Source organism: Anomalospiza imberbis, chromosome 7 (genome assembly GCF_031753505.1).
Source record: "Anomalospiza imberbis isolate Cuckoo-Finch-1a 21T00152 chromosome 7, ASM3175350v1, whole genome shotgun sequence".
Classification (NCBI taxonomy): domain Eukaryota; kingdom Metazoa; phylum Chordata; class Aves; order Passeriformes; family Viduidae; genus Anomalospiza; species Anomalospiza imberbis.
Window position 1 is genome coordinate 31,047,852 of NC_089687.1, and position 7,625 is coordinate 31,055,476.

Consider the following 7,625-nt stretch of genomic DNA (forward strand, 5'->3'; position numbering starts at 1 on the left):
ACAATTAAAGTAATTATTTCAGTAAAATGTTAGGGAAATTAACCTAATCCCTATTGTTAAGTGGACAGATTTTTTTTTTTCCTATGGAGAAAAACGTTATAACAAATAGTTGATTTAAAGTTTTAGTTTTCTGAGTTCTGTTAAGCTGTTAACATTTTAAACTTTATTTCGATGAGATCCACATTTGCATTAGTCTGGATGTGGTTTCCTTGTAACTCTTGAATCTCTTTTAAAAAGATGTCAGAAACAACCACATGTTTTAGATTCCTTAATGAAGGCAGCCTGCTTGCCTTGCTTAGGTCTGCTTTCTTGTAATGACCATTTAGCACATTAACCTGAGCACAGTGTCTTGTTCCACATTTCAGGCTGGATACCAAGCAGCTGTGAACCCTTCTGTCTCTTGCACTCTGTTTGATTCCTTGGGAATGGGCGAAGTGTGCAGGATTGGAAACAGCAAAATTCACTATTCCTGCCAGGGCTTTGCTTGGGCAAACTGCCCCTCACCTATGAGAACGCTGCACATAACCCTGCTTGTATGTGGAAATCAAAACAGAAACAAAACAGTTTCCAGACGCCATCCATATTTTCCTTCTCTCTAAAACTTTGATTTTTTTTTAAAGAAAAAATTGTATTGGTGTAAGACTCTAGGTCCTGTGAATTTGGAGCAAACTATTAAGATGGTAATTAAAACAAAAACAGAGATCAAAACAGATGGAAGTAAGAACAGCAGATGCTACAGAAAAGTCTTACAGAATAAGACTTCAGTAAATCTATAGGAAATGAGTATCAGTTCCATAAAGCTCCAACTGATAATCACAGGAATAAAAATTAAAGCAAAAAAGGATCTTCTACAAAAATTAAAAATCAAAGCTTAGAGTAAAACCCAGAATCAAACTTAATCTGTTGTTCTCTGTGGTGTATTCTGTTGTGTTGCACATATAGAGTTTTTGGGTCATCTCTGGTTGAACACCTTTTCACTAATTACTGTAATAAAACACTTATGAAATTTTAGTAATCTTTCAAATCCATTTGATGTGCCTGCAGGAAGCCTTCTTACTGTTCCCTCCTAATTATTCTTATTTAGAACAATGGCCTAGATGGAATTTGTTAGATTTCATTCTTTGGCATATATTTTGAGTCAATAGATCAGCAGGGTCTTAATGTGAGATTCTTGTCCCTGTGCATTTGTGCGTGATCATCTGGATCCTCTTCCATCCCTGGTGCTGCAGGTGGCCCAGTGTGTGAGTACAGGGAAAAGGCTCAGCTGCTGCCTCTCCCACTTGGCATGACTGCCTAGGAGGGAGTTGTACAAAAGGAGAGAATTGATTTCTACATTGGTTCCATGAGAAAAATGAAACCTCCTACAATTTCTCTGTGTGCGTCTCCCTCACCCCCGCTCCCCGTCCAAACAACTTTTGAACCCTTTGGTCAGTTTTGGCCCTGCCGGATCAGGAGGTTGCACTGCAGGGAGTTAATTGAGATGAGCAGTTGCTAAGAGGAGTCTCCAAGAACATCCCAGTGAAGAGGAGTCTGTGGCTCAGCACCAGAAGATTCATACAGAAAAGGGACGTGAACACTCCAGGTAGATGAAAAGTAGTCATCATAGATCAACCCAAACCCAAAAAATTATGGGAAAAACTAGCAATATTGTGCTGTGCATAGAACTTCTTGGGTTTCTTTCTCCTAAAGCTGTAAGGAATGGGGTTTTTTTCCTGTTCCCTTTTGCTGTCCCTTTGCTTGCTGACACTACTCTTGCAACTTGAGCAGCTCCTGTGAGTCTGCAGATTCCTTCTCTCTTAACAAAGAGCTAAGCATACTTAACATTTATTTCTCAACTTCTGAATTTTTTTGAATGTCAATAAGAAGCTCTCCTTTTTTGACATGCTTGTGTTTGCATTGGTATCCATCTCTAAGCTGAGGTCTCAGCCATGGTTGTATTATATTTATCCATCTGTAGAGAGATCTTTGCAGCGTTTCTACAGGATCGACTGAATTGTTTTATCTGAACTGTGGAAGTGGCTTGATTTACCTCTGAGCTGAGAGAAGCAGCTGGAGATGTCCACTATTTGTATATCTCAGCCCATCTTTAATTATTTTGTAACTGGTTCTACTTACATTGCATTATTTCAAGTTGAAATGCATTTTGGAACATTCTTTGCTGGTTAATTGGAAAGCTATTATTTATGGCTTCCAGATGACTTGCACTGATAGGCATTCAGGGTGGTTTTCTGGCTTCATTTAACCTGTTGATTTAGAAGTGGGCATTTATTTTGCAATTGATGTGAGTTTTTCTTTCCACTTAATCCTTGAGATCAGCTAGTAGATTTCATAGAAAAGGAAAGATAAACTGTCTCTGTATCCTGAGCCTACTCACAGAATATGCAGTCCAGAAATAACATGCTATACAGCAAGCACTATGAAAATTTTCCTTTCCTACAGATGTGATAGTTCTCAGAAATCCAGCTTTCATTTGCACTATGCCAGGTGAAAAAGGGCTCTTTTCAGGATGGACTATTTCAGGGTTTAAATAGTCTCTTTGTACTAAGAGCTCATGCACTGTTTTTTACTCTTTCTATTTCTGGTACTTTTCCTTCTTTGAAGTGATAGGGAAATGGAGCAATCTGCAGCTCACAAGAAAACCCAGGAGGCCAAAGCGATGTGCCCTGGGAGTTGCTCTTCACTGTCTTTGCAGCTGTGATCCCAACAGTTCCTGTGCTCCTGCTTGGTCACAGGGCAACAGCCCAAGGTGTCAAACCCCCTCTATCCTCCTTCTGAGGCAGGGTTTAGTTGTCTTTCATACTGAGAACTTATCTTAACATAATTTTAACGAATACGATGAACTTCATGCTATGTTAAGCTTCATTTTCAAAGTGGAAAAGGAAGAGAGCTGTGAAACATGTCCCTGCTTTCCCTGCATTCCTTCCATAGAAGAGCTAGGACTGCAAATAAGAAAAGAGTAGGGGCAAGGAAGCTCAAGGGTCAGAGAAAAATTAGCCTGAACAAAACCTTTTATTAGAGAAGAGTCTGACTTTGGTGAAAACTATATATTGCTTTTGACTAGCAAACTTTACAAGAGAGAGAAGTTACTTTATTATTTGTAAAGTCAGTGACTAGAAATGAAAGAGATAACATCTCAGATAATGTTGGAGAGTTTGTTTGTTTGCTGTCTTGTTTCACTGGTTTGAGGACAAAATGAAAACTCCTTTGGTCACTAAAGGAAATCAAATAGCCAAGACATTCAAAGCTTTGATCACAGTTTTGAATCTAAAAATAAAATAAACAAACTGCAAACATAAGTTGAGGCATCCACAACACTAACTGATAACCAGCTTTATGGCTGGGATAATTTATCTAGTTTAAAATAAAGGAGCTAGCAGTAGAAGAAAGCCATTTTGAAAAACTGGCAAAAACTCTTGCTTTTCTGGGCACTACCTTCTACCTACGCCTTTGTTGCTGCTCTCATGAAGAAATTAGATGAGTTGATGGCTGCAATGTGTGTTCTTGAATGATAAGCCTAATTCTTAGTTACACAGCTGCATCTGGAAAGGTCAACAGAAGACAAAGGTCTTGGCTCCAATAATGATACTTCCTTACATGTTAAAAAGCTCACAATCCTTTAACAGGTTTCATTTTAGAAGCTACTAGAATAATCACCCTCAGCAGTTTAATGCCATCAGTTTAAAAGTATTTTCTTTGAACTGCTGGCGACTGCTTTATTTGTTTATTTACCTATTATTTTGGGAGAGGAGGAAGAGGGTGTAAGGGGAAACCGGGAATTGCTGCACGAGAGCTGAGCTGACTCGGGTATCACACCAAACAAACATCTCTTGGGAATGTTCTAGGTGTGGTTGCAGCTCTCCTAGCGCAAGTGACAGGCTCTGGAACAAATGAGTGAGGTTTGGGTGTATAGCATTAAAACTTCATGTTCTGAGCATAGAAGAACCTCTTGAAGAAAAGTCTTGCCCTGTTCTCAGTGGAACTGCAGTTCTGTGAACATCTTAAACTATTTATTCATGTATTATCTGGTTTCGTTATACGCAGATTTTTTCCCCAGCCAGTTCCTCACAAAAGCAGTGAGAGCTTGTGTTGGCACAGGAGATGCAGCAGCAGGCAGCAGATGTTAGCTGGGAGGTGGGAATGCTTCTTTCCATGGTGGCCACTTACATGTTCAAAGCATTTGAGAAACCCACAGCCTCAGGAAGTGCTGATACGCAGGTTCCAGAGCTGTGTGGTAACTTTGCTTACAGCCACATTATGGTATTTACCTAAAGGCCTTGCTCCCTCTATTACCAACAATATTAACAAGAAATTCTTTGTAAGAAGCTTGGGCTACATTCACTTTCAAACCACACATACAACTCAGAACACTGCTTATAGCAGTACTTTAAGATTTGGTACTTTACCTTGTTGTTGGCAATGTGACTTTGTGACCCTGGACTATGAAGTGAAAGGGTGCTTTGTCAGTGATTTCTGAAGAGTAGGGATTTCATCCTGAGTTGGCTTTACAGTACAAACACAAATATTGTTCATTATTTCTGCCCTCTGATAAAGATTTCATCTTGTGAAGAGACCCTACTGTGACAAGCTCACCCCTTTATGTTAGTGAAGTAGTTCAAATGCAGAGCTGTTCAGAATATTATTTAAATGTCTTTTGCAACCTTAGAGGGGAATGACCTTGCTGCCCTGGCTAAATTCCAGTTTACATCATTACAGCCTACTACTTAACTCCTGAAGGAACTGCTGTGCAGAGGCCAAAGCTAAACCTGCACTGTTCAGTCTGAGCTGGGATATGCACACAAACCAGTGCTCTGCAGGGATTCTGCATTGGGAGAGGGGTTTGCTGAGAAGCACTGGCATGTTAGCTGACATACAAATTGCTGCCTTTGCTTCTGCCATCACCAGAAAGACTCAGATACTAATGGCAATCAGCAAGGAGTACAAGCCAGAACACAGAAAGAACAGGCTTTAGCAATTTCCAGAAATGCTTTAAATGACCCTGACAAGTTTTGCCCTTGAAATCATAAATTAGTCAGAACAATATTTAACCTGTAAGCAATTAGCCCAAAGAAGGGCTGAAGGACAGTTCTGGTGTTGCTAAGGCTCAGGGAAAAGCAAAAATAGAAGTTAAAAGGGATGTTATTTTATTTAAAGGAAATAGAGTAGCATGCTTTCATTTTTTTTTCTACAGATTCTTATCGAAGAATGGCAGAGAAATTTTGCAGGAAAGGAAGATTACTTTTATTAGGAAAAACTGTGCCTGTCAGAAAAGGTAAGCACTGAACAGATTCCATACCATAGAATGGCTTTTATCAGAGGTTTGCAAAATTAGACTAGCATCTGTCAAGAATAAATATACCTCAGTTCCTCTGATTTGGGGCAGAAGGTCTGTTCAGATTTTTCTGAGTTATATTTGAAGCTGTTATTGTTTTCCTCTGTCCTATTCTCTGCTGGTTCTAATTCCAGCTGTTAGCATGTGCTTTAGAAGGCTCACTGCAGACTGGGATTTGGCAGATTGAGGTATCTGAAAGAGCCTCCCCAAGGCCAGACACACAAATGATTGCTAGGCTGAAATACAAAGATCCAGGTGATCCTAAAACACGTGGCACAATTTGCAGGGATTTTTTTCTCCCCGTTCTTGAACTCAAAAATCCATAGCAACCTCTGTTCAGTAATATCAGCCCCTTTCTCATAGCTTTCCTGCCAAGTCTGCCCACCAAGGACAGGGCACATGTTGGAGCTGCTGTTAACTAATAACTGGTTTGGACCTCACAAAATGCCACTGAAGAGCAGTGATTTTCAGTCTTTGTGGAACTACACTTGACTGGAACAAATGGGCTAAAATTACTGGCCACCTCTTCAGCACTTAGAGCAGCACCTGAGCAGTCTCAGGAGAGCAGCCCCTCAGTCAAAGCCCATTGCCATGATATGCTCCATAAGGCCTTGTCTGTATTTTATTTTTTGTAATGCTTGCCATAGCTGCTGGATTTTCAGGCCCTCATGTTTATCCAACTACTTGTCTGAGTGGAAAATTTGGGAAGTAAACAAGACCCCTTCTAGGCACCTGCCATCCTTGTGTGTTCTGTCCCTCAGCCTAAATAAAGCTGTGACTGCTTCTGTGGAAACTGCTGTCCTGCTGTGAAGCACAGGTATTGAACACTGACCTCTACACACTGCAGAGGTATTTTCTCATTGTTGTATTTATCATGTAACTGGAATAATGAGATTAAGTTCAATCTTCTTCTCTATGGTTTTTTGTGTCACATCTTTCTATAAAAGAATAATAACATCTTGTAAAGTAGCCTTTAGAAGGAAGAAGCAGAAGCTGAAAAAATCAAATGAAGATTTGACTTAGGGCATCACAGTAAATACAGGGACTGATATGACTACTGAGATACACAAGATTGAAAAAAAAAAAAGAAGGAACAGCAGAGAACAGTTTTAAAACTAAAGCATTCCAAAGCAGCCACAGACAAATCAGTAGCAGCCCTCCCTCTGTATTCTTCACTGTTGTAATTGACATTTTCTAAAAGGTTGGTCAAGAATGTGCCTGTTAACTGTAGTAAAACTGTAACCAGAAATGTATTTCCTTCTTGAGCAGAAAAAAACACACACAGACAACTACAAAGTGAGGGCCCTCTGATATCCCAGTACATTCACTCTGCTGGGAAAAGCAAAACCAAGTCAGTAATGACAAAAGATTTAAGTCTAAAAGCTGTGTCTTGCTGAAGATTTCTAACACAAGGCACTACTGCCTGAACACAAAACTGAACTGCACCTTGACATGCTGACTTGCACGTGAATTGTCTCTTGCTCATACTGGCTTGGCTTCCAGGAAAGCACTTGACTTTCACAAGAACATGTGAATTTAAAAAACCCCACATGAACAGATATTAAGGTTTCCTCCTTTACAGGCACACTTAAATGTTGCTGACACAGCAACACACCACCAGGCTTTGAAGCAGCACTTCTGCAACAACATGTGTATAGATCCCTGCTTACCTCATACTTGTTTTTCACAGAGCTGAAGTCTGATGTTATTTAAAGAAAAATACAAAAACCTTTCAATGTGTCTTTCCTAGTATGATGCATATTTTGGAGGGGAAGGGGGAATCCATATACTTTTTATTTTCCTGTACTTTCTTAATGTTTCAGAGTTTTTAAAACCTATTATTTGTCAGTTACAAATTAAATAATTTTCCCTATTTGTTCTGTTGAAACCTCTTCATTTAGGGAAAAATCCACGGGGTCCAAGGTTATGAAAAGGCTGTATCAGTTTCAGCTCTGCAGGTAAGAGGGATGGAAATAAAAATTGCTTACATTTGGGGAGCTGTGGGTTTTTTGCTTCAGCTACATATACCATGAGGTTATCTAAAAAGCTGTTATACAAAGGGAGAAAAGTGCAAAAGCAGAAAACTGGCCAGAATTGTGATAGGGCGTGTTTTCCTTCTCTCCCTGTAAGTGTGATATATGTAAGAGACATGAACTTAAAGGCAAACTAACTTTGAAAAACTTTTACAGGTCTTAAAATGTTATTTTTCTGCATAACAAGGCCTAAAGAGGAAAGAAAATGCCTAATTATTGAAAACTTTCCTTAAAATTCTCAGTAATACTAGTCCTAGTAAATA

The 7,625-nt window shown here is 39.5% G+C and overlaps 1 long non-coding RNA gene across 1 annotated transcript in view; it reads left to right on the forward strand.

Annotated features, from left to right (window-relative positions):
* The window catches only part of LOC137477392 (uncharacterized), an 81,622-nt gene that overhangs the window by 65,777 nt on the left and 8,220 nt on the right, over positions 1-7,625 (forward strand). The window contains exons 3-4 of the long non-coding RNA XR_011000964.1: positions 1,453-1,582; positions 5,189-5,269. This is a non-coding gene — a long non-coding RNA (uncharacterized lncRNA). The remainder of the gene's footprint in view (positions 1-1,452; positions 1,583-5,188; positions 5,270-7,625) is intronic.